This window comes from Ursus americanus, chromosome 32 (genome assembly GCF_024610735.1).
Source record: "Ursus americanus isolate L20-20 chromosome 32, mUrsAme1.1.p, whole genome shotgun sequence".
Classification (NCBI taxonomy): Eukaryota; Metazoa; Chordata; class Mammalia; order Carnivora; family Ursidae; genus Ursus; species Ursus americanus.
This window is the reverse complement of record NC_142158.1, coordinates 11,487,833-11,514,635: the sequence shown is the minus strand read 5'-3', so window position 1 is coordinate 11,514,635 and position 26,803 is coordinate 11,487,833. Positions and strand designations below refer to the sequence as shown.

General features: G+C 46.8%; 1 long non-coding RNA gene across 5 annotated transcripts; it reads left to right on the top strand.

The window, feature by feature from the left end:
• Positions 1 to 248: 248 nt before the first annotated feature.
• Positions 249 to 19,970, top strand: LOC148107316 (uncharacterized). Of its 5 annotated transcripts, none has more exons than XR_015722560.1 (7): positions 249 to 481; positions 3,740 to 3,824; positions 5,082 to 8,244; positions 11,759 to 11,890; positions 16,515 to 16,644; positions 17,433 to 17,475; positions 17,935 to 19,970. It is a non-coding gene; the product is annotated as an uncharacterized LOC148107316 (long non-coding RNA). The 5 variants fall into 5 exon arrangements; XR_015722559.1 differs by having other exon boundaries at positions 11,759 to 11,970; positions 18,298 to 19,970; XR_015722557.1 differs by having other exon boundaries at positions 11,759 to 11,970.
• Positions 19,971 to 26,803: the final 6,833 nt, after the last annotated feature.

The following is a 26,803-nucleotide window of genomic DNA, read 5'->3' as shown; positions in this document are numbered from 1 at the left end:
AGCCGCCGCGGGCGGGGTGCACCCGGCGTCGGGCTCTGCGGGGGACCCGGAGGGAGCCCGCCCCCGCCCCCACCCCCGGCTTCCCCTGCGCGGCCCCTCCCTGGTCACATGGGCTCGCGAGCACCTGTTGGCGACCTCAGCCCCCAGCGGAGCCCCTCCCGCCGCCCAGGCAAAGCCCCCCTGCGGGAGGGGATGCGAACGCTGCCCGGTGCACGTTCCTCAAACCCCGCCGGGTTGGCGGGGGCCGGTGGGCGACGCCTGCCCGGCTTCTCAGCTTTGCAAAGTGCAAAAGCACCACGGCCGCGCGGCGACTGGGTGGAGGGGAGCCTACCCGCCCTCCTCCCTGCCCCCCAACCCCCGGACGAGCGGGGAGGTGGGGTGCGCCCGCCCCCAGCCCGACTCCGCTGGAAACCTGGGCTCCTCGCGGGCGCCGGGAGGGGATGCTGCCGAGTCCGGGCCGGGGCCGCAGGGGCGAGGGCAGGTAGCGGGTGGTGACGGGTGGGTGTGTGTTCCGAGCCGCCGAGTCCAGGAAGGGGGCGGGAAGCTGCCGTCTCAGCTGCAACTTCTGAGCGTGCAAGGCAACTCAGCAACTTTGCCTGCGCCGCGCCCCTCCCCCGCGCCAACCGGCCGGGCCGGGGGCTGCGCTGCGCTCGGGGGCCCCGGCGCCTGGCCCGGTGGGGAACAGACCTGGAGTGCGGGCGAGCGCGGGGGTGGCGGGCCGGGCCCGCGGAAGTGGCACAGCTGCCCGGGGGGTAGGACTGGGGTGCGCCCCTGCGTGCCCCCGGGGCTTGGGAACGACGCGCGGCCCCCGCCCCGGGACCCCGGGGCTCCGCGCCGCACCCGCCCCCCCCCGCGGCTCCCTCCGGGCCGGGCCCGTGCCCGCCGCCGGGCTCTGCTCGAGGAAGGGGCGGAGGATGGCGGCGGAGCCATGGAAACTGCCGGGTGGATAAGGAGAGGGCCGCGCGAGGCCGTCCCCCGGCTGCCAGCATCCCGGCGGCGGATGCGGCGCCCTGCGAAGCGCGACGGAGCCCGTACAAGTCCCCCCCAGCCCCCCCCCCCCCCCCCCGCGGCTCCGGGCTGGGCGAGGGGGGCGCCGCCGCGGGAGGCAGGCCCCGGCCCCGGGGGAGGTGCGGGGCGGAGGCGAGTGTGAAGGTGACCCGGGCCTCCCGGGGTCATGGGCTGTTTGTTCCGGCCCGAAGGACGGCGCGAGGCCCTGGCCGGTGCTGCCAGCCCGGAGAGCCCGGGGAAACCCCCAGATTCGCGTCCAGAAAGCTGGATTCGCGCAGTTCAGACGTTCGGAAGCGTCCGAGGGGCTGAACTTAGGCGTGCGGGGAAGATGGGGAACCTGGGCCAGCCTGGGGAGGGACACGCTGTCCCTGAAGGAGTCTTGCTCAGATTGGCAAGATGGAGAAGGATGTGCGCGGGTGGCTTGGGCCAGGCCTGTGCACTGGTGCAGAGGGGAGCCCGAGGAGCCCTGGCCACGCACCGCACCCTTCCCCTGGAAGCAGATTTACGAGGCCCTCCAACCTTCCCCCAGCACTCCCATACTTCATCTGACTCACTGGAGAGTTACTGATGCTTTACGCCCTAGCCTAGCCTGTAAAGGGCTAGAGATTTTAATGGTGGTGTTATGAAGTTGAGTCACTTCAGGGTGTGGGGCTCTGCAGAGGTAAATGGGTTACTTCAAGTGAAAGTAAACTACCTGTGTGGAGAAGCCCGTCAACAGGCTGAATGATTTAATTACATGCCATCTTAATTTAAAGAGATTTACATGCTTATTGAGGACAGCTGGACAGTTAACATGCTGATGCGGACCTAGCAATTTTTAACTGAACAAGGTCTGGTTCACACTTAAAACGGGTGACCGGTATTTCCTTTTTTTTTTTTTTTTTTAACTTCAAAGTTCTTATTCTTTTACTTCTTAATAGGAAAGCATAGTCTTTTACCTGCTTCCTCTGAAATAATTGTGAACGCTCTGGGCTAGAGCATAGGCGTCCAGAGTGTTGTTCCAGAGAACGCTAGGTCCTCAGGAGGCGGTAGGTGATGTCTGACAAAAGGTTCTGTGGTCCTATTACCACACCTCCTCTCACCTAAGATGCACGTTTTTGAGTTTTAACATCTCTGATGTCGTATTTGATGGCATCTTAGCTTTGAGTCCTAGTTTTCTTTCTTAGTGGTACATGGAATAAGGAAGTTTGAAAAATGCTGAGATGAACAAGTTTGTTATACAACAAAGAAATGCAACAAATAGCTTTATAGCAAGACTTTCCAGAATCTTCTGTGTGCTAAGGGGTTTGTGAATCGCCAAGAAGTGATGGTATGCAGGCTTTCCTAAATGTGTCTGTCCAGTCACTGGTTTTTGTGAGCATGAATGTTCAGGATTAGTATTCCTTTCAGGAAATGCTGCTCTAACAGTTGCACCAGATTTGAACACGGTTAAGGAAAATGTTCACATTTCAAAATAGTACCTGAGTGTGATTGGGGGTCATGAAATGATAAACTAAATTCAGTGTCTTTACACAAAAGAGAGAGACCATTTGAGGAAATATTCACAGCTGTTCCCATTCGGCTCTATTAGAAACTGAATCAGGATCATTTTTAGGGAACTAGTCCCAGTAAACATTCCGTTCATCAGAAAATTCATGTATCTGATATATAATGTTGCTGTTACACTATCTGCTGTATTATTTTGATTTGTAGAAGTTGATAAAAATGCTTTATTAAATTGGCACTAAGCTACTAAGCAACGACTCCAAAGAATGACCGCAAAACTCATTATAGAAAAATAAAAATGGGGGCGCCTGGGTGGCACAGCGGTTAAGCGTCTGCCTTCGCCTCAGGGCGTGATCCCGGCGTTATGGGATCGAGCCCCACATCGGGCTCCTCCGCTATGAGCCTGCTTCTTCCTCTCCCACTCCCCCTGCTTGTGTTTCCTCTCTCGCTGGCTGTCTCTATCTCTGTCAAATAAATAAATAAAATCTTTAAAAAAAAAAAAAGAAAAAGAAAACTGGTGCTGAGTGTAGAGAAGTATACTTTAAAAAAAAAGGAGGAGCACCTGGGTGGCTCAGTGGGTTACCTGTCCCACTCTTAATTTAGGCTCAGATCATGATCTCAGGCTCCTAAAATCAAGCCTGGCATTGGGCTCCACCCTGGGCGTGGACCTGCTTAAGATTCTCTCCCTCTACCTCTGCCCAGTTTCCCGGATCTCTCTCTCAAACATAAAATAAAACAGAAGAAGCAAGCAAGCATATAACAATTTACAAAGAGATGAAATTTAGCATAGCAAAAAAAAAAAAAAATCATCTCTTACCAAAGGTCACAGGCAAGGTCGGATTTTTATAATAAGTGAATAAAATGTATAATATTCACTCTATCACAGTATGTATCATGTACCAGGTTCTAGACACTAGGCTCTGGTGATAGACAAACATAACATCCTGCTCCGAAGAAGTTTGCGTCTGGTAGGTGAGGTGGGTAAGTACGATAAATCATTGTAATACAATTTGACATTGAGGCTTAGAAAGGTTAACGACTTACCCAAGGGAACGCAAGTCAGGATTTGACAGGTCTGATGATTTCAGATACTCTGCTCTCTTCTCTAATAGACCTGCTCCCATCTTTGCAGATAACATCATGAAGATATAGTACTTGAAATTAATTAAACATAAAATCAAACATATTGAACCTAAGAACCAAAGGAAATGTAGAGATGACCCAGGCCGACCCTTTCATTCTACAGGCCTGGAAACTGAGACACAGAGAAGAAAATGGATTTGCTCAAGGTTATACAGTTATCTAATGACCGAATGGAGATTAGAATTCAGGTTTGTTGACTCTCAGCTCTTTGCACTGTGCAGTGCTGCCCTACGGGAAAAGACTGAGGAAAGCCTCAGCAGGCTTTCTACTGTGGAGCGGTGTGGGCCCATCTCCGTAAAGGCCTAGGGCGATTGTTGAATCGGTGATAAAATGCCCCATGACTAAGCACTTATTTAAAGAAATATTTCTAAGAGGAACTGTAAGGGGATTTCAGCTGAGTTCCTTAAAAACAGCCACTATCCTTAAAAGTTGAAGATAGATTTGATAAAAAAATAAATATGGGACATTTGGGGGAAATTTGAACACTTACTTATTAGAGACTATTAAGGAATCATTGTCACTGGCTTAAGTGTAAGTAGACTTGGGATTAATGCTGTTTTTGAAAAGGAATTCTCATGTCTTTGACATATCTAGTGAAATATTTGCACTGAAATTATATAGTGTCTGGTACTAAAATAATCCAATTTTTTTTCAGGGGCGGGGGGGAGGGGAATGAAGATCGTAAATGACATAAATTGCCATACTTACGAGAGTTTGTTATTCTCTTATCGCTACTTCTGCATATTCCCAGGGAAAAAAGTCTCTTCATAATGTTGAAATACCTTCTTGTTGGAAGTTTCAGAAAGTTATTTTTTCTGACCGGTTGAGTCAAGGTCAGGGAGAAGTGTAATCAGTAATTTTAATTGCTGACATTTGCATAGGCTAGCACCTTATAATTTACAAATTGTATTCACACCAACACAGACCTTTCCTCACTCTTCCTGGATTAGTTTAGGTCTGAAGTTGAAGGCAAAAGATCTCAATTGTGTTGTCTACAGAACAATGCCTGAGGCCCTGTCTGAAAATTAAATTTTCTTAGCACTTTTAAATGGTAGTAAAAAGCCAAAGGATTTGCAGGAATACTGAAGGCAGGCTCATGCTGAGCTTGCTTCTGCCTTGCAACAAGATCCCCCCCCCCCCATTTTAGGTACACGCAAGGGGATGTGTTACGATTTATCTCAGCTAGCTAACATTCTTACTACAAAATATTAAGCCAATCCCAAAGCCACATTATCATGGAATCAATAATAGTATTAAGGGCCTCTTTGTGGCTAAGAAGAGTTGGTGTGTTACTGTTTTTATTATAAGATTTATAGAGCTGGTTTATAATACTGTATTCTTAATTGTGTGGGTAATATATTTAAAACACATGTGGTAGCTACAATTCTGGTTCTATTTTTAAGTGACTTTGGGGTTTTTTTTCCCCCTCTTTCTATTCATATAAGGTGTACCTGCATCTGGAAACTATCAAAATATCACGAAGACAACACCATGAATGTGGTTAAAGGGATAGACACCATGGAGGTTATAAGCAAGATCATTATCATTCAATAAATATTTTATTGGCAATACTTATTGTTTTGTAGGGAGCTGGGAAACTGTAACATGGGTGGGATTTCCAAGCACATAGAGATGAAACTAGTTTCCAAATGAGAGTAACTTCTTACGGTCAGCGGTTTAGGGGAAAGTAGTTTTCTCTCACCTTGTTTGAATTGCAGAAAAACTTTCAGGATATGTTGAGCATCCCTTCCTGCCTTCCCATCATGTTTGTGCTCCGAGTCTGTGGCCCCAGTTGGTGGCTGAATACGTCCTCGGGGGCACTGAGTTATTGCAAGGGGTCAGAGACGCTTTAGTGCATCAACAATTTCTGTAGATCGAATAATAAAATCACTGGCATAGAAATGCAGCCGGTCCAAATGCCCGTGTTTGTCATTCACAAATAAGCTGCAAATGCATTGAAAAGCTTTTCTGAATTTATACTATCATCCCATACTTATGTATGTTTTACATCAATGAGTACCAAAAATAGAGCTATGCTCTTACGTAGGGGGGGCGGTACAAAAGCCAAGAACCAGCTCTCTAGGTGAGGTGAGAAGCTCTCGTTCATATATTTGGTAAAGCACATTCTCTCTCCCTTTAGCCTTATTCTATGAAGCACATACTAATTTCTTTGTTTCATTATATAGTATATCCCACAGGAGATAAAATGGTTCCAGGGGTAATTCAATGCACTCATGGGTTTATCATTGGCGCTCAGAACTGGAAGTTCTAGGCATACCTTCTGCGCCACTTTTTATACTTAATGTACTCACTCTGGCGCTCCGAGCCAAGAGGACTTTTCCCGATCTATGCATACTATCAGGCCTGAAATATCCAGGATAGAGATCTCTGCAGGAACTTTTTACAGTAGTAGAAACTTAAAATTGGGTGAACCTTGTCAGGAATGCAAATGTTGTTCAGAATGTCTCAGAAGGCTCTTAATACAGAGTGAATTTTTATTCTCGAAGTTTCTCTGCTTGCTCTCTATACACTCACCTTTCAGCAGGGTGTTTTTTTTTTTTTTTTAAGGGATGTTAGTCTTGGATTATTACCACAAGCAAGCAAGCAGATGGCATCATTGCTGAGTGGGGTTCAGGGTGAAGGATGACACAGTAAGCGTCCAAATCATAATTGGAGGTAGGATTAGTTGGAAGTCTCATGTTTATTAACAAATCCTCTTCATTTTATTTGTTCTCCAATCATTATTTGCTGCTGATTAAGCCCTTATTTTGCACCTGGCATGTTTTGCTAATCTTCACAACAACACTATGGAGGCGAATACTATTATTCTTCCATTTGACGGATGAGGAATTTGATGCTGAAAGAGGTTATGTTTACCTAAGGTCATGCCTCCGGTAAGCGACGGTGTGAGGATTTGAACCTAGGTCTGACTCTAAATCCTCCACCAGCACAGACTACTCACTCACTCTTCCGAGAGGAGCTTGGACCCCTGTGGGGCCTCCTCACCAGCTCTAGGGTCTAATGACTTAAGCACCTGCCTATTCTTATCTTTGGAAAGGCGAGAATTGTGTAAACTGAACCCAAATAATGACAGCTGTTTCCTTAGACCATCCATCATTAGTCACTTGTTCCTTTATCGCTTCCCAGTGAGTACTAGTTTAATAAGTGGCTTAACCGTTACCAAGATCACCCGCACATTCAACGCACAGATGGCACTGGGCTAGTTATGACTTAACCTAATTATTCTGGTCTTTCTAACTTCTCCCTTCTAGAGATAGTCATCAAAAAAGGGGAGCTATTGAAAGACTTCTTTAGATCTTACTACCTTAAGGAAGAGGGGAAATTATTTTTGAGACGAATGAGTCCTACAGAAAGGGAGATTATTTATTATTTGCCTAAGTAGAAGTTAATTAAGAGGATATTACACACAATAGCTATTAAGTCAGTAATGACATATGGAAGCCGAAAGATCCCACTCTTGGACACATATGGAGGCTAAAGAAAATGGGGCATCTTCTCAGTTTGACTTCACCGCTAGCCTCTCTCGAGTGCTTGGATCTGGGTTCACTCTCACCTCTAAACTCTTTATAGAACCTCCAGCTGTTTTGCCATCAGCTGAGGACTTATCTGGTCATCTTCCTCAGTGTCCCTCTCATTTTGAGATGGAAGGAGGTGAAGCCTTTCCAATCACCCCTCCTTCAAATCTATGACGATCGTCTGCCAGAAATAAACACTTTCTCCTCTCTTATTAGGAAGACAAAAACCAAATGTAGGCAGTCAGATGGGCTGATATCTTAAAATATCTCCCAGGCGCTGCATAAATCCTCACCACTCCCTTGATGCAGAAGTAAGAGGGAGCCACTTATATTTGGGAGTTGGGAGGAAGGGGCGTGTGTCAGCAAGGCCAGCAACAGTGGTTTCTGGGTCCAGTGCAGTGAGGCAGCATGCAGAAAGCATGTGCTAAGGGGCAGGTAGCAACCCTGGCGGCTGGCGGTGGGCAGTGAGGGACAGGACAGCGAGAAGACTAGAATGCTGCCTCTTAAAGCAGCTAACGCCCCCCAGTGAGACCAGGGAGCTGCATAATTTGTGGAAATAGCTGAAAATATAGTGTGAGGTTAGGTCCTAAGAACTGGTTACCTGCCAGGGGCAAAGAGAAAAGCCAGTGTCTCCCATAGGTAAACCCAAGACAATGAACAGGGCCTTTGCATACCCAGCACCTGTTACACCTGCCTGCCGGGGAGTCTGGCTCTCAGCCCTGCCTTTGGGAAAGAGTTCAGCAATATGGTACTGTTTGCCCTCTTGCCTGAATCACAAAGAAATCCAAGTAAAAAGGCGTGTCTGTGTTTCTTCCCAAAGCTGGTTGATTTAGGTTGCAATTGCAGTTTATGCCTTGAAATTTTCTGTTGAAGGAAAAGCAGTCTTTCAAACCACAAAGTCAGCTGCTGGGATGGTTCGCTCTCGCTGCTGCTCCTGACCAGATGAGGCGGGTTAAACCTCTGTCAGCCGAACGTTGATTTGCCAGCACTGCCCCTGTCCCAGGTAGCGGGCTCAGATGGGTCTCAAAATAGACCAGGCACACATGGCTGACAAGATCCCAGTGGGCAGAAGGTAATGTTACACCATCTATGATATAACTTCTAGAATAATCGCTACCGTCCCTCTGCTCCAGAATCTGGCTCTGGTGCATTAAAAAGTGGAAAGTCCTCAAACGGTTGGGGGTGTAGTGTGCGTGTACTTTCCTTGAAGTTGGTTAAACTTCCACTCAGCTTTGGAGGCTTATAAGAAGCAATTACAGCCTTTGCTTTGCTTTCTTTCCCTTTTTCGCTTTAGAGGGACAGATGGCCAAACAAAATTTCTGGTGGCCGTTAAGAGGGACAAAATCCTTGGCCAAAGCACGTGCCAGCGTTTTACAATGCACAGCACACGCGGGGAGCTTTTGGCACACCCTGGGGCACAATTGGGTTCTGGGGCTCTAGGGACAGAGTCCTGCTAATTCGTGCAGCCGCCGCTTTAGAATGGCGCGTGGGGACAGCGCCCATTGAGGGAGGACGAAGTCAGGACAGGAGGTAACTTGATGATCCAGGCTGAGCAATGCTGGTAAAGGAAGGGGAGAGCCCCATCTTGGAAGAAAAACTTTTGTTCTCTGCTGACCTGGGTGCGCCTTTTGGCAGGTATCTTGCCCCTCCCCAGGATGACCTGAAGCTCCTTTGCCTTCTCTCCTGGAAAGCTGCCTCTAGAAGGGAATGTGCTCTAATATTTAGAGAGGAAACCAGGAAGCGAGGAGTCACAGCCCTGGCTTCCTGGTCAGGCTGCTGACTCACACGGCTACCCTTCGGGCGATTTCCTTCATCTCTCTGTACCTCAGTTTCTCAGTTAAATGAAAGATGAAAATGGAATTCCCCTAGAGGCATTGGGAACACCTAATTAATGTTTATGTTTCTTTGAGATAACTGGGATTAAGAGGTCCTATTCCGGCAAAGCATCATTACGTGGAAGATTACATCTTATTGTCAACTCTAGGCGTCCACTGAATAGCATTCGGAGTCACTGGGCCATCGTTGCCACTATGCCACTCTGTGACATGCCCTCCCCCTCTGCTTCCATTCTTTTCCACGTTGACCTCAGGTTGTGTCGCTTGCTTGACATTCTGTTAGTAAGGGGAGGGAGACTTTAACTTCTCTTTGGTCATTCCAGAGCCTAAAAGCCCATAAGTGTCTGCCAACAAGGGCTGACTGGGAGAGAGAGAGAGAGAGACAGAGAGAGAGGGAGGGAGGGAGGGAGAGGGATTGGGCTAGGATGCTGCTAACTTCAGCCCTTTCAGACACAGCCCTCCATGTTCTTTTAAGGAATTTCGGCTGTCCCTTTGTGCTTGATTTTCTTTTCTCCTTTCAAAGTGTTGACTTCATTGTTTGGCTAGGGTGAATACATCACTTCCTCTTTGGGGGTCTGTGTTTTGTCTCCTGCTGGGTCTGAAATGTCATGTCATTTGTTGGGTTTTGCTAGATTATGTTGGGGGTTTGTTTGTGTTTTGGTGTTCCCAAATCGTCACTGTTTCACCAGACCCTTGCCACTTCCACCTCCTGATTAACGATGTGATAGAAATTTGCAGCCCTCGGCATTACCAACAGATATGCATTTGTCTGTAACTGCTCTCTTGGTTCTGTTGCCTACAAAGGGAGTTCCCCTGCAAGGGCAAAAAACCAACAAAACCCCACACTGCTGTTATCTTTTCTTCCTGCTGTGCGGTCAGGTTGCTCTGTTGCTTTGCTCATTCTCTGAACTTTGTTGAAGAGTGGATCTCCATGCCTCTCACCCAGAATATGGTGTGAGCCCCAGATCTTTTCCTCTTCAGACTTAGCAGCCTTTCCGTGACTCCCTCATACATGACTTTTTCCATTCCTGGAAGCAGTGTTTCTCTACTCCCCTAAGTACATTTTAGTAGATACACTTGGAATTTATTAACTCATTCCACAAACATTATTTACTTACCGCCATGTGCCAGGCACACGGGACGCTGGGTGTGTGATAGGAATCGTGAGACTGAGTTCCTGTTCTTGGAGAGCAGTGTGTGGGCAGGGCAGGGTGATGGAGGTGCAGGTGGTGAGGGGAGGGTGAGAATGACCCGCAGGCTCCTAAGTTGCAATGCAAAAAGGAGGATTTCTGAGGGTCCCTGGGATCTAGCACAAATAGTATTTATACTACCCACAGTATGTTATTTACTATCACAAAAATATTTCCCTGAGCTCTTACTATGTACCTAGCACTGTGCTGAGTAACCCCATTTGATCCTCTTCTGCCCTCTGTGCTGAGTTGTATCGTCATCCTTATTTTCCAGAAGAGGGACGAGACAAGTAACGAGGGCAGGGTTGTTAGACATTTCAAACTTAGGCACAGAGGCTATGCTGTCCAGAGAAAGAGAAGCTTGCCAGGGCCCTTTTGGACAGGGTCCTGCCTGTACCCGTGACAGCACTAGACATGAAGTCGTCTCCCCACATTTCCCCGAAAGAGGATTTATTTCTTGTGTTCTAGGAGGACGTTAGGTGGAGGTGCTGTTCTGAAGCTCACCTTTTATTTTAATAGTAGGTTCCTCTAGTCCTGTCTCAGGGCTGTCTTAGTGAGTTCTCCATTGGACTTAGGAAATATTGGAGCCATTCTGCCAATCCAATGTGGGGTACCTGCTTGCAAAGGGATTTTGGGGTGATACTGGTGGCTAAGAAGCTCCCCTTTTATCCATTCATAAAGAAAGAAGGATCTTTTTTTTTTAAATTTTTAATGTTTTTTTATTACATTATGTTAGTCACCATACAGTACATCCCTGGTTTCTGATGCAAGGTTCGATGATTCATTAGTTGCGTATAACACCGAGTGCACCATGCAATACGTGCCCTCCTTACTATCCATCACCGGTCTATCCCATTCCCCCACCCCCTCCCCTCTGTAGCCCTCAGTTTGTTTCTCAGAGTCCATAGTCTCCCATGCTTCACTCCCCAAGAAGGATCTTTTTAATATATTTAAGACTATTAAGATTACTTTATAGACTCCAAATGAGCATCACTGAGATTGATGTGCTTGCCAAGGTCATCAACAATATCCTGGTCACTGTATTCAAGGGGCACATCTCAGTTCCTATTATTTGACTTTCAGCATAATTTGCTGCTGACTGCCATCTTTTGAATGAATCTGTTCTCTTGATTACCTGGTTTTCTTCCTATCTCTCTGGCCTATGCTTTGTCTTTCCAGGTTGCTGCTCTCCAAAGATCCATGCTCTTGCCCGAGGCACTCTCATTATTATTAGGGCTTCAATTATCGGCTTGATGTGAATGGCTCCCACGTATCTGTCTCCAGACCAGCTTTTTCTTCACTGCTTTGGAACCAGCTAGTCTGTGGGGCTCGCACTAACCTCAAACCCAGAAGGTCTGACAATGAACTGGTCCTCTTTACCCCAAACCCTTTTCTTGCATCCTCTCTCTGTGGAGGCTACCACGGGCCATCCACCTGTTTGCCCGAGCCAGGGGACTTGGCATCATCCTTGATTCTTTCTTGTCCCACTCCCACTACAGCTCTTCAATAAATACTGTTGCCTCTCACTCTATAATTACTTGAATGTTCTGCTTTTTCCCAGGCCATCACTACCACCACCCTCGTTTGCCGGCGGCCTGCAGTAACCTAACTGCTCTTCCCTGTGGGGATTCTTGCTCCTGCCGATCCATTCTCAGCCAGGCAGCTAGAGCGAATTTCCTCAAATGCAAGCCTGGTGATGTGACCTCCCTGCATAAAACTCTTCAATGGTTGCTACTGCTCTTAGGATAAAATGGAAATGCTTTAACATGGCTTGTAAGACCCTATATGACCTGGCCCCAGCTTTTGCTATATTCCCTCACTTTACACTCATAATTCTCCAACTTAACATGCTATGTCTTGCCTTTACAGTCTTTAGGACAAGCTAATCCATCTGCGTGAACTATTCTCCCATGTCCTCATAGGCTTTCACCTGGTGCTATGGACCGAATTGTGTTCCCCAACCCATATGCTGAATTCCTAACCCTAGTACTTCAGAGTGTGTGCTTATTTGGAGATCAGGTCTTTACAGAGGTAGTCAAGTGAAATGAGGTCATTGGGATGGGGCCTAATCCAGTATGACTACTGTCCTTATACAAAGGGGAAATTTGGATGCAGAGATGCATAAAGAGGAGATGATGGGAAGACATACAGGGAGGAGATGGCCATCTATAAGCCAAGGAGAAAGGCCTGGAAGAGATCCCTACCTCACAGCCCCACAACCTTATAGCCTCACAACTCTGCTGACACCTTGATCTCAGACTTACAGCCTCCAGAACTGAGGACAATAAATTTCCATTGTTTGAGCCACCCAGTCTGTGGTACTTGGCTATGGCAGCCCTAGCAGACTGATGTATCTGGATAATTTCTGCTTATCTTTGGTCTAAAGCTTAGGTATCACTTAGCTGTGACCTCCTATACTGGGCTGGATGACCCTCATTGTGCTTCCCTGGATCTCCTGCTCATCAGCACCTCATTCTTTCTATGAGAGCATGTGTCTCTCTGTATGCTGCCTAATAGGTTGAGCTCTATGAGGGCGGGACAGACATACCTTACATATCGTTGTATCTCCAAAGCCTTGTACTTAGTAGGGTAGAATCCTGTATTAGGTATACATTACTGCATAACAAATGACCCCACAACTTAATAGCTTAAGACAACAAACACTGTTTTTAAAGATTTTATTTTTACTTATTCGGTGGGGGGGAGAGGGAGAGGTGCAAGCAGACTCTGTGCTGAGCATGGAGCCCAATGCAGGCCTCTATCCCAGGACACTGCGGTCATGACCTGAGTCAGACACTTAACAACTGAGCCACCCAGGCACCCCACATCAGCAAACATTTATTATGTTATAGTTTTCTTGTGGGTTGGAAATTCTGGAATAGCTTAGCTGGGTGCTTCTCCTGTGAGGTTGCAGGCCAGATGTCTCCCAGTCCACTGAAGGCTTGACTGGGTAGAGGCTCTTCTTCTAAGATGGCTCCCTTCCATGGCCATTGGCGGGAGGCCTTTGCTATTCACCCCATGTGAACTTTCCCAGATGCCTGTTTAGGTACCCTCATTACATGGGAGCTGAGTTCCCTCAGAGAAAGTAATTCAAGAGAAAGAACAAGGAAACTGCTATTGTTTGTATGTCCTAATCTCAGGAGGGCCATTATTTCAGGTATATTGGCTACATAGTATTTATTAGAAGTGATTAAATATAGTCACACTTAATGGGAGGGGAATTAGGCTCCATTCTCTGAAGGGAAGAACATCAAAGAATTTATGGACATACTTTAAAAGCACCACAGGACTTACTGAATAAACAAAAACATTTTGAATAAATGCACCAACAGAACCCTTTCCCATTTATCGATTCAGCCAGCTGTTTACTGGGCGCTTACTCCTGCGGGACTTGCCCTGGGTAGAAGAAGGCTGAAAATCCCCCCCACAAGAGTGGAAAGCATAAAAACAGAGGTGGCACTGGTGCTTCATCTCTCAAACATGCATGTGACAAAGGCCGAAGGGCCACTCTACCCCAGGAGCCCTGTCATTGCTGCTCCAAGACTATCCCAACTCCTGGCTCGCTTCACCCCCTCCCCGTTTCTCTCCCATTACCCCTGAGCTGTTAATACCAGCTCTTTCTTGTTTTCCTTCTCTAATATGTATTTTGGAGCCATTTTCATGATTATTTATCCCATGTCTCCATAGATCATCAGCTCTTGGGAGACAAAGCTGAGGTATATGGTCTCCAGTACAGACTTTGCCCGTCGGTCACTGAATGAGCCCTGGCAGACTGTGTAGGCGCAATCTATCGTGCATGAGTGTGCGTACTTCATATATCACGCACAAGCAGGTGCGCTGATGAGTAGCTTCCGTTTATACAGCACTGGGGCCTCCTGCTGCTCTCATTGCTGGGAGAGTCGAGCAACCACCCATGGTCCTCTTCCCACCCCCACTCCGGTTTCTCAGTCCCTGTGCGAAGTATCAGAACCTTGACTTCATGCTTTGAAAGGTTGCCAACACCTGACATAGCCCTTTGTTTGTTTGCTTGCTTTAGATTTTGTTTATTTATTTAAGAGAGAAGGAGAGCGAGAGAGCTCACAGAGGGAGAGGGAGAAGTAAACTTCCCTGTTGAGCAGGGAGCCCAATGCAGGGCTCGATCCTGGGATTCCGGGGTCATGACCTGAGCCAAAGGCAGACACATAACCACCTAAGCCACCCAGGCGCCCCCAGGACCCATATTCTTAACCACTAAGTTCTAATGTCTCCCTAATGTTGACTGCGAGGGACAGAGCAGAGGATAGGACTCAGGAGACTGACCTGACCTCAATTGCTTCTTGTTACTTGCCACCAGCTCGTTCTATCTAAGCCACTGAGTAAAATGGAGGAGAATTCGAAAATGTTTGGCCACACGATGTGTGTTCTACTGATAGTTTCTAGCCCTTCCATTCCGATTTTCCAGAAACTCAAGTCAGACTTCCCTGAGTTTTCAGGATTGCTGGGGAAGGAAATAAGGTCATCTTTGCAAAGGAGGGTTAGAAAGTAGAAGCGGAGGGAGGGATGGGCAAAATAGGTGAGGGGGGGGCACCTGGGTGGCACAGCGGTTAAGCATCTGCCTTCAGCTCAGGGCGTGATCCCGGCGTTATGGGATCGAGCCCCACATCAGGCTCCTCCGCTATGAGCCTGCTTCTTCCTCTCCCACTCCCTCTGCTTGTGTTCCCTCTCTCGCTGGCTGTCTCTATCTCTGTCGAATAAATAAATAAAATCTTTAAAACAACAACAAAAAAATAGGTGAGGGGGAGTGGAGATACAGCCTTCCAGTTATGGCCGAACATGTCATGGGAGCGAAAGGCCCAACACAGCGAACATAGTCGTGATAATGACATAGCTTCGTATGGTGACAGATGGGAGCTACCCTTGGGGTGAGCACAGCATGGTACAGGGATGCTGAATCCCTGTGTTGTGTACCTGAAACTAAGGTAACATTGGGTGTCAGCTATGCTCAAATTGACTTAAAAATGTAAATTAAAAAAAAGAGACTCAGGGAAACAGCGTAGCATAAAGTGACGCAGACAGACTTTGAGTCAAAGTGCCTGCGTTAGAATCAGATATGCGCATTTCTTACCTGTACAGGAGTGGGCAAGTTAGTTTACCTCTCCGCACATTATTTTTTTAAGACTTTATTTATTTACTTGTCAGAGAGAGAGAGAGCACAGGCAGGGGGAGCAGCAGGTAGAGGGAGAAGCAGACTCCCCACTGAGCAAGGAGCCCGATGCGGGACTCGATCTCAGGACCCTGGGATCATGACCTGAGCCTAAGGCAGACGCTTAACCAACTGAGCCACCCAGGCGCCCCTCCACACATTATTTTTCTATCTATTATGTGAGAATAATATTAGAGCTGCTCTGAAAAATGAGATAAAACATTGACATTTTTGAAATTAGCAACTGGAAAATAATAAACATTCAATAAACGTCAGGTATTAGCTACACTAATGTTGTTCCCATTTTTTGTTAATATATTCTTTGAAAGACTTCAAAAACTTCCTCTTTGCGAATATTTTAACTGGCAAAAAAAATTTAATGGTTACGTGCAGAAACAGAGAAAAATATAATTATCTGGATTATTAGAAATACTAACATTAAAAAAATTTTACTGGGGAGTAAAGATAGAAAGGGCTATGTCAGGGGTGCCTGGGTGGCTCAGTCGGTTAAGCGTCTGCCTTTGGCTCAGGTCATGATTCCAGGGTCCGGGGATGGAGTCCCTCATCGGGCTCCCTGCTCAGCGGGTAATCTGCTTCTCCCTCTCCCTCTGCTCCTCCCCCTGCTTTTGTGTGTGCTCCCTCTCTATTATAAATAAATAAAATCTGACAAAAAACCAGAATATGGGTCCTGTAGGAAGACTGCATGCAGAGTGGTGTTGCCACCTCCTAGACACTGTAAGCCTCAGCGGATCATCTGTAAAATGGGAATAATAATGGTACCGACCTCGTAGGATCGTTGTGAGGCCTCAGTGAAACAGTCCGCACAGAGTTTGGCACATGACGAGTGCTTCAGTAAATATTAGCAATTATTACACCATCCTTGCCTATATTTTATTGGTGCAGGGGAGGCAAATAGAAGAGGTTTCTTATTAGCCATGTCAGCGAGGATCTGCATCTCCTCATTTTTGTGTCCTACATCAGCAACTCCAGATGTTTGTTTGTTTTCTTGTACAATACGGTTGTTTGTTGCTGTTGGTGTTTCCTGGAAGTAGAAAAGCTTGCTAGGAGCAGTTCTGACAGTTTTGAGATTAAAGCGCGTCTGTGTGGTGTGTATTACTTACTTGATATTTTGCAGAAAGTTCCTTCCTGTCAGCTTTCGGTGACGAGACTGTGTTGGTGCAGCTATTCCACGAAGAGGAGCTGAAGGGAGGCTCCTGGCCCATACCTAAGACAACTGAGAGAGAGGGAGACAGAGACAAAGAGAGGTGGGTTCTTTTAGCTTTTGCTTGACACTGGCAAAGAACTGAGGCTGGGACGGAGATTGGATGTTTGTTGCATGAGTCATGGAGAGTGAAAGGTGAAAGAATGGGGCATGGTCTCCTTAACTATTTGGATAAGGAGAGAAGGGAGAAGGGGATTTTTCTAGGTGGGTATCAGCATCTGAGGAGGGAGCCACAAAATAAGTCAATCATTTCCAAATTTTCTGAAGTTTCTTTGTCACTTTGCTTTCTGTTTAATTAATGCCTTTGTCTCTGCCAGTATCTTCTTAAAATTGAGGCCGACTAAGAATAATTTTATTTGCGGGGTGCCTGGCTGGCTCAGTTGGTTAAGCGTCTGACTTTTGATCTAAGCTCTGGTCTTGATCTCAGGGTCGTGAGTTCAGACTTCGTGTTGGGCTCTGCTTTGGGGGGGAACCCTGTTAAAAAAGAAAAAAAAGGTAATGGAAGAATAATTTTATTTAGAGATAGAACTAGATTACAATTCCCTAAGATGATGATTGAAATACTGAGATTTATTTCAACGAGACGCAGGAATCCTTGGGCTGCTTTCTCTGCATGTGTTCTTTTCCTTGGGGCTGAGGCAGATGTCCCTACTGACTCACCTGTCACCCTGCTGTCCTGATGCTCTTTCTTGTGCTTCACGGTTTTCCAAAGCCCTTGTGGTCCCCCCCCCCCCCGCCCGCCGCCCGCCCGCATCTTCCCCCCTCCCCTGCTTCTAATTATTTCAAAGGGAAAATTTTCTTAGAAAATTAAGTAGTTCTTTTATTTTGCAGGAATGGAGTCCACCTTTCTACCCAAGCCCAGTAGCTGAAACAGGTAGTGAAAATTTCCTTTGATTCTCTTATCCACACACAGATAACTGAAGACAGAAACTTCAGATAAGGTCCCAGGCAGCAAACGGATTATTTGTGGCATAGACTGAGTCCAAGGAGAAACTTGAGTGGCTTTATTTAATTCTAATCCCACCTTTATTTCACCAAGGAAACTGAGAGATGGAGCAGGGAGGGCGGGGACAGTGCTTTGTTTTTCTGCTTTTAAAGTGCTGAACGGCTCTTTTTCCCTCTCCTTTCCCTTTATCACTTGGCAGTGACTTTTCTTTTGCAATCCTGGGTAGCTCGCCACTCCCGCTGCCTCCTGATGTGTGCAGCACATCCCTTTCGTCCAATAAGGGCAGTAAAGACAAGGCTCGTGTTCTTAGGATGCCCCACGTGCTCACTAAGGAAGAATTCTTATTTTGAAAGTTCCTTTGCATAACCTTAATTGTGTTTTTTTTAGCTTTTGCCTTCGTTTTGCAAATTCCGGGTCTAGATTCCAGAAGTCTGATCTATCCGAATGAAGGCACAATGGAGAATAATGGATTTTAAGAGAGGGAGAGCATGATCCAGTGCCTAGAATTTGGGCTGGGGGACCTGGCACGTGGTGCCCATTAAATGCGTGAAGTGACTTGGGCATGACGACTCCCCAAACTCCGACACATGTGCTCTGACCTGCCTGTCCTTACTGGAGGGTCTGGGGTGGGGGTCTCAGCAGTTTGCATGGCACGAGTTCGTTGCATACCCTCAGGATTTTCATTTCTGGACTCTCTGCTCTGCACACGTTCACTTTTCTGTTCCTTCCTGCCCTATATCGTGGCTGCAGCTCTTCAGTTTTCAGACTCCGGTGGCCCAGAAGGACAAGAATGCAGAACCAGGCAGGAGCAGGGGAAACTGCTCGGAAAGCATTGGCGTTCAGGGCTTGGAATCCAGGGTAGAATCCATCTCTCGTCCTTCACAGACGGGCGACATCAAGCACAAGAGGGCTGTTTGCTGGGTGCGGAGGGTAGGAAGCGGATATTTTTCAACATTAATATATGCAGAAATGAGGACGGCCTCAGAAACAAGGCCCTTGTGGAAGGACTCATCAGTAGTGTTTCAAGCACCTCAATTTGTATGGCGTATCAGACTTGCCTCGAAAGGAGCCTCCTTTCCAGAAATAGACGCCCAGCCCGTAGTTCCCAATACCAGAGAAAGGCACGGAAATGAAATTGGAGCACACGGGACAAGTGTGGAGGAACGACACTTTGCCAGAAGTACACAGGACTCACGCACAGTTCACACAAGAATGGGCTGTTTTTACAAAAACAGAGAACTGTAATGCTTGAGAATCTTTAAGGAGGCACCTTGTTAACTTTTCAGTAATTTCTTCATTGTTGTCAGCTTGTGTTTGTGTGTTTGTCCTCCCCCAGGAGAACTCATCTGTTTCTAGGGTGTGCTCATTCACTGGGTATGAACAAAATGCTTTCTAAGAAAATTTCCTTAAGTGGCAAGGTGGGAAGATCATCTGCCTTAGAACGACGTAGACCGGAGTTCGTGTCCTCATTTGTACCAGTTCTGTGATGTTCGCTCTGTTGCCTTGACATCTGGGAGATTGGGTCCCTACTTTTTTAATGGCATGTGTTATTTGTTTATATTTAAGATTGGTCTCACGGGGGGCCTGGGTGGCTCAGTCGGTTAAGCATCTCCTTCGGCTCAGGTCATGGTCTCAGGGTCCTGGGGTCGAGTCCCACATTGGGCTCCCTGCTCAGCGGGGAGTCCGCTTCTCCCTTTGCCCCTCCCCCTGCTCGTGTGCACACTTGCTCTCTCTCTCTCTCTCAAATAAAAAAATAAAATATTTAAAAAACAAGTTGGTCTTTAGGCTCATTCCCTAATTTTGAAATGGGACCAACAATCTCCTTTTCAAGATTGTCGTTGTGAATCAATGGGTGAATAAAAGCACAGTGAGTGGCCCCGATACATTCTTAGCTGATCTCAGTTCCCTTTCTCTTCGTGTTTATACCTGACTGCAGGGGTGCCGCACTGCACACAATAAAGGGCTGTACACACACTGATTTTCATTTAAGGGCTTTAGCGTAACCTTCTAAGGAATGACCGGTGACTTACATGGCAGAGAAAAATCAAATTCATAAAACCAACAACTTCTTCTGTTCATATATATCTTATCTACCATATGGCAAGACTGGCAGAGAAACAAATGAAAACAACAGAGGCTCTGCCATCAAAAGCCCTTGGTGTGTTAGATCGAGCCATATGAAATTGCCATTCCTGTGGGACAAACACAGTGGACTGTCAGCAGTTTCAAATGGTTCGACCTGGTGGGAGGAGAAAGGAGGGAGATGTTTCTAGCTGGGGATCGGGGAGGCTTAATAGAGTGGTGGCTGCCCATGATGGCAGGAGGTCCTTAAGTAGGTCCTCTAGATTTCTTGTTCTTTCTTTCTTTCTTTCTTTCTTTCTTTCTTTCTTTCTTTCTTTCTTTCTTTCTTTCTTTCTTCTTCTCTCTCTTTCTCTCTCTCTCTCTTCCCTTCCTTCCTTCCTTCCTTCCTTCCTTCCTTCCTTCCTTCCTTCCTTGATTTTATTTATTTGAGAGAGAGAGAGAGAGAGCATGAGCAGGGGATGGGCAGAGGCAGAGGGAGAAAGCAGATTTTCCACTGAGCAGGGAGCCCAGGTCTGGTGACCTGAGCCGAAGGCAGACGATTAACCAACCGAGCCACCCAGGCGCTCTGCTCTACACTTTTCTTGCTTCCGGTTCTCAGCGTTGCAGCCTAGCCCTTGGGACGGGATACTCAGCCATGTGGGCGTTGACGTTGGTCTTCTGTCTAGCTGGCGTAGGCTCCTCCTCCCTCTGACTATCTTGGGAAAACAAGACTCCTGATTGGACTGGGTCCCAGAGCCCCTTCCTCAAGGTCACCCATTTGGGTATATGGAGTACCATCTTAGGAGCAGAGGACACTACTGTGTTTGCCAAGGTGACGCCGAGGGGATTGGGTTATGGCCTGTGATCCAGCCGGGAGGCTGCGCCGGGCCCTGTCCTGCAATGGGCCCTCCGGGGGTCCCTCTCTGATCTCTTACTCAGAGCAGGGTCTGCTCTCAGGGACCTTCCTGCCTGGTGAGCTGCCCTGCCCTTTGCTTTGGGCCTCCTCCATGCTGACTACACTTCCCATTGCCTGTTGCCACACTCGCCACTGACCATTTTCTTCCTCCTGACTGGGACTCCCTCCGCCCCACCCCACCCCAGCCACCACAGCGAGTCTGCCTCTCCCAGAGCTCTGTCTGAAGAGTGCCAGTCCTCCTTGCTGGAAGGGTGTCAGCCAGCCGCATTGAGCCTCATCAGCCCAGGCCACCCCCAAACAGGACACCCACAGAGGAGTAATGGAGATAAGAGAGAGGCAGAGCTGTCGTCCTTCCATTCACCCATCGCTAGGTTACTGGGTTTGTCTCTGGGCTGGTTGCCATGGGGAGGAGCTCACAGTCTGGTAGGGAAGCTTGGACTGTGAGCAAACGTCCGGTACAGGACGCTGAGTGCTAGGAGACAGATGCACACAGATGAGGGGATGTCTGATGGACAGACACAGGAAGGCGAAGCTTCTAGAAGGGGAATCTGGAGACCGAGAAGGGAGTTCATTTGTTGTTTCGTGAAGCCCAGATTGGTTAGGCTGCTACTTTATGCCAGGCAGAGTACCAGGCACTGGGGTGATGCGGCGATAAGCAAAACCAGATTGGGTCCTGCCTTTGTGGAGTTTAGTGTCTGTTGGCGGAGACAGTTATCCAGCAAATAATCACAACAGTAAACGAACACTTACAAACTGTGGGAAGAATGAGGGAACATGAAGAGATCTTGTAACGGTACCTGGCTGCTCTGGGGGGTGGAGGGGCATTGGGCCAAGGAGAGTGTCATTTGAACTGAGTTTTGAACAACGGACCTGAGTTAGCCAGGTGAAATGGGCAACTAAGACGTCTTGGGCAGAAGTGTGCTGGTAGGGGCTCAGAGCACAGCAGCAGAGATGCGGGTAGGCCGGGATAAAGATTTGTTGAGGCTTTACCCTAAGAACTTGGGACTCCAAGGTCAGGTTTTCAGCCAGGGGGCAGGGTGGGCGCAACGCTGGTGACAGGATCAGATGTGAATTTTGAAAAGGCCTCTCTGAGGCCTGAGAACAAGTATAGAGGCAGGAAGTCAGTATTTATTTATTTCTACATAATAAGATCCTATTGTATGTATTGTTCTGTAACTTACTTGCCTTTTTTTTTAAACTTGTGTCACACTGATCTGTCTCGTTCAACTGAACAATGCAGCCGGCCCAGTATTTTGTAGTACAGATGGATAGGCTGTATCCTGATTCATAGTTTATTTCTAAATTGTTCCTAAGCTTTCATTTTCACAAACTACTGGCAGGAACATCCTTGTTCGTGGGTGTGGCAGGTGGAATGCTGAGATAGTCCCAAGATTCCCACCCCTGTTGCACTATGAGGAGGATGGGACAGAACTCCTGTGATTTGGAGCTAATGGATTTGGAATATTCTGGGTGGTCCTGTTTAAACAGAGGACCCTTTAAAAGGGGATCTCTGAAGGGAGAGATCTGAAATGTGACCGTGCTGACAGAGGGTCGTGTGGCAAGGTCACATGACCCCCCCCAGGACCTGAGAATGACCTCTAGTTGTTGAGAGTGGCTCATCTCTGACAGCTAGGGAGAAAACAGGACCTCCCTCCTACAACTGCAAGGAGATGAGTTCTCTTAACACCCCAAGGGAGCCTGGAAGCAGATCTTGCCTGAGTGGAACCACTAGAAGAAAACACACAGGGAGACATCTTGACTTCAATCTTGTGAGATCCAGGGCCAAGGACCCAACAAAAATATACCTGACCTCTGGCCCTCAGAAACTGTGAGATAACAAATTTTGTGCTGGTTTAACTTGTTTAGTTTGTGGTAACTTGTTAGGCTCAATAGCAAACCGGTATCATGACTATTTGAATGCATTTTCCAGTGTTTCTATAGGATAGACAGAGAGAAATGAATTGCCTGGGGTCTGAAGGTGTGCTCATTTAAATTTTTATTTTATTTATTTTAATGTATTTATTTTAAAAGAGTTTATTTATTTTAGAGAGAGGGTGTGTGCATGTGTACACGAGCAAGGGGAGGGGCAGAGGGAGAGAGAGAGAATCTCAAGCAAACTCCGTGCTGGGTGTGGAGCCCATGTGGGGCTCGATCTCACCACCCTGAGATCACGACCTGAGCCGAAATCAAGAATTGGAGGCTTCACTGCCTGAGCCACCCAGGTGTCCCTCATTTAAATTTTTAGTAAGTATTTTCAAATTGTTTCCAAAAAGGTCGCACCAGCTTCACATTCTCACCGCTGCTCTCACTGATCATCAGCGCTTTACATTTTGTCTATCTGGTACATAAAAATGGGATCCCATTTTTGCTAGAAGGTGTATCTTTCAGATATCTATCAATCTGTCCATCTACTTTATATTTGGCTACTCATATCTCTTGCTTTATACCCTAAGTTTGTGTGTTTCTTCTGTTGAGAAACAAAGAGTATGAAAAGGTCCTGGTTTGTGCTAAGTGCTTGACAAATCACGAATGATTTATAGGAATTAAACATATAACCATTCTAGTGATTTGTATTACAACTGCTCCATATGTTTTATTTCAGTCTGATTTTTTCTGAAAAAAAAAGTCGTTTTTTTAATAAATAAATTAAAAAAAATTTTAAATTAAAAAAAAATAAGCCCCCAATGCAGGGCTTGAACTCACCACCCTGAGGTTAAGATCTGAGCTGAGATCAAGAGTCAGAAGCTCAACCAGCTGAGCCACCCGTGCGTCAACCCCCCCACCTCAATGCCCCATTTTTAAAATGTTGGCAATAAAGTCAACCAATTAAAATCCGTAGGTAGAACCCGTAGTGTGGGTCCCACCAAACCCCTGGTGTGTAGCCTCTCTCCGTGCCCCCCCTTCCATTTCATTACCCTTATGCCTATCTTAGTGCACTGACATTTATCCCTTTTAAATGAGTGGGGAAGTCTTGGATATTTTCCTATGTCTGGAAAGAGTTTATATGTAAGAATTATCTTTCTTTGAAGGATTGGAAGAACTCACTTATAAACCTATCTGAACTTGATGCTATTTTTTAAGGGGGGAAGGTATGTTTTCAGCTGTCTTTTCAATTTCTTGTCTGGTGATTAGCCTGGTCCTGTTTTCTACCTTTTTTTGGAGTCAGTTTTGACATTTATATTTTCATAAACATTATCCTTTTCATCTAGATTTGCATATGTATTGGTATAAACATTTAACTGGGTTTCTTAATACATTTTGAATTTTTATTGAACTGGGAGTTACGACTCCTTTGTCATTCTTAATATGATTTTTCATAAAGTCCTATTTTATTTATTTGCTTGTGGAAAGGTTACATTACATGTGATATAAAATTCAGTACACACACAGGATATGTAGTAAAAAATATATATACAGGGACACTCTTGTCCCCTCGCTGTCAAGTTCCCTTCCAGAAACAGCTGTAATCTGTTTCATGTGCAACCTCTACCACAACTGATTTTAGAACATTTCATCACCCCAAAAAGAAGCCTTGTGCCCCTTAGCTGTCACTCCCCATTTCCCCCCAGCCCCTCCAAGCCCAAGGCAACCACCCATCTCCTTTCTGTTTCCTGATTTGCCCATTGTGCACATTTTATATAAAAGGCATCATAATTATGTGGTCTTGCGTTGTCAACATTTCATCCATGTTGGAGCACATACCAGTACTTCATTTTTTTAAAAATTGCCAAATACTATTCCATTGTGTGGATGCACCACATTTTGGTTCCCCATTGGTCAATTTTTTTAAAGATTTTATTTATTTATTTAAGAGAGAGAGAGAAAGAGAATGAGCCAGGGTCGGGGCAGAGGGAGAAGGAGAAGCAGACTCCCTGCTGAGCAGGGAGCCCGACACGGGGCTTGATCCCAGGTTGCTGACACCATGACGTGAGCCATAAGGCAGATGCTTAACCAACTGAGCCCTCCAGGTGCCCCTCCCCATTTGTCAATTGATGGATATTTGGTTGTTTCCACTTTTTGGCTATTATGAGCAATGCTGCTGTGAACATTCTTGCACAACTTTTTGTGTGAATACGTTTTCATTTCCCTGGAAGTGGAATGGCTGGGTCCTGTGGTAGCTCTGTGTTTAACATTTTCAGGAGCTGCCAACTGTTTTCCATGGAGGCTGCACCATTGTAAATTCCTACCACCAACGTGCAAGGGTGCCAACTTTTTCACCTCTTCCCCAACACTTGTAGTCTCCCATTTTTTTTTTCTTAAGATTCTATTTATTTATGTGACAGAGAGACAGCCAGCGAGAGAGGGAACACAGCAGGGGGAGTGGGAGAGGAAGAAGCAGGCTCATAGCGGAGGAGCCCGATGTGGGGCTCGATCCCAGAACGCCGGGATCACGCCCTGAGCCAAAGGCAGACGCTTAACGACTGCGCTATCCAGGCGCCCCTCCCATTTTTTTAAATTATGGCAATCCTAGTGGGAATGAAGTGGGGTATTATTGTAATTTTGATTTGCATTTTATGGTGTTGAGCACTGACCACTTGTCTACCTTTGGAGAAACGTACATTCAGATCCTGTGCCCATTTTTCCATTGGGTTACTTGTCTTTTCAGTTTTGCATTCCATTGCTTTCTTAAGGAAGAATTTCTTGCCAATTACATTGAGTTTCACTGCCACTATCCCAGTTATTTAGACCAGCACTGTCTGATCGAAATACACTGCTATATAACCCATATATAATTTAAAGTTTTCTTGTAGCCACATTAAAAACAGCAAGAAGAAACAAATGAAATGTATTTTAATGGTAGGTTTTATTTGACGAGATATGTTATTTAACCCAAAACATCCCAAGTAGTATCATTTCTTATGTGTACTCTATACCAAAATTAATTACATTCTTCTTTTCTTTGTAGAAAGACGTTTAAGGGTATATTTTTACATATATAGTGCATCAATTTAGAATAGTAATAAGCCAGGGGCTCAATAGCTTCAGGTGGCTATTGTGCACCATGTTGGACAGTAGCTACTCAGATTGTACGTTTACATACAATTAGTTACAAAACTCAGACTGTACGTTTACAGTCGTGAACACTACTGTTTTGCTTGCTGCTATTTCTCATATTCCACATTTTCATCTCTGCTGGTCAAATTTTGGGATGGAAAGCCGAGGAAATTCAAATCTAGTGGCCTCTTTGTACTCTAAGCAGCATAAGGCCAGCTTTAGAGATGGTGTTTGGGCCTCGAGGAAGCACACAGAGAAATTCAAGAATGACAGCAGACAGGAAGGAGGAAACCAGCTGTCGGTCCCTCGCAATGGTGTAGACGCATGACTGCTGTCATGAGGAAGGCGGTCATGCAAGAGGGAAGGAGGGGATATATTCCAAAGACATGGAGGGAATAACACAGAAGGGCCTTAATTGGTCAATAGGGTGTGGAGAATGAGGGAGAGGGGAGAGTTGAGCCTGACTCAGGACACTAGTTAGGGGGAACAGGGGCTGCACTTTCTAGGAGAACTTCCGAAGAAGGAAAGGGCTTGGGGAAGATGGTGAGCAGTTCGACCCCATTGAGTCTGGGATGCCAGTGTGACATCCAGCAGAGCAGCAGGCCAGACACGTGGGTGTGGAGCTCCGCGGGTGGACAGAACCACAGAAGAGGGTTCGGGACTTCTCCATAGAGCAGTGATAGCCGGAGATAGCCACACGGGTGGGGCTGCAGAGCGAAGGGGTGGCCAGTGCTTTGAGAAACGGCCCGGAGTACGAGGAGGAAGAAGAAGCAGGACAACACCTGAAAAGGAGCCGCCAAAGGAGAAGTCTAGAGTTGGGAGAGGGAAGTGAGTGATTCCTGTGAGATGCCATAGAAATGATGGGCTGGTCTCCTCTACTTCACCCTTGGAATCTGGAGAATGAGAACCCTTGTTTCATGTGTACAACTGTGAAGATTACCAGTGCATTTTAGTAGCTCGGAAAGTCAGCGTGCATTCTGGGTCTTTGAAGAGAGAATTTATTCCACGGGCTGGGTCCTTGCTGTCTGGGGAGGGGAATGCAGGACTCGAACGCCACTGACCAGTCCCAAAGCCAGTGAGTTGAGGTTCCTGAGTCCAGATGATGTCAGACCTGCTGGGAGGCCTCCAGCAGCACACGGGAGCCGTGGCAGTCTGGCGTTGGCCCACATTTCCAGCCTCACCTCCTTCCATCCTGCTTGGTGCTCTGTGCCCGGCCACACAGGAGGCCGTCTCTCCAAGGGCCTTTGCACGTCCTGTTTCTTTCCCGCCTTCTCTCCTCCCTCT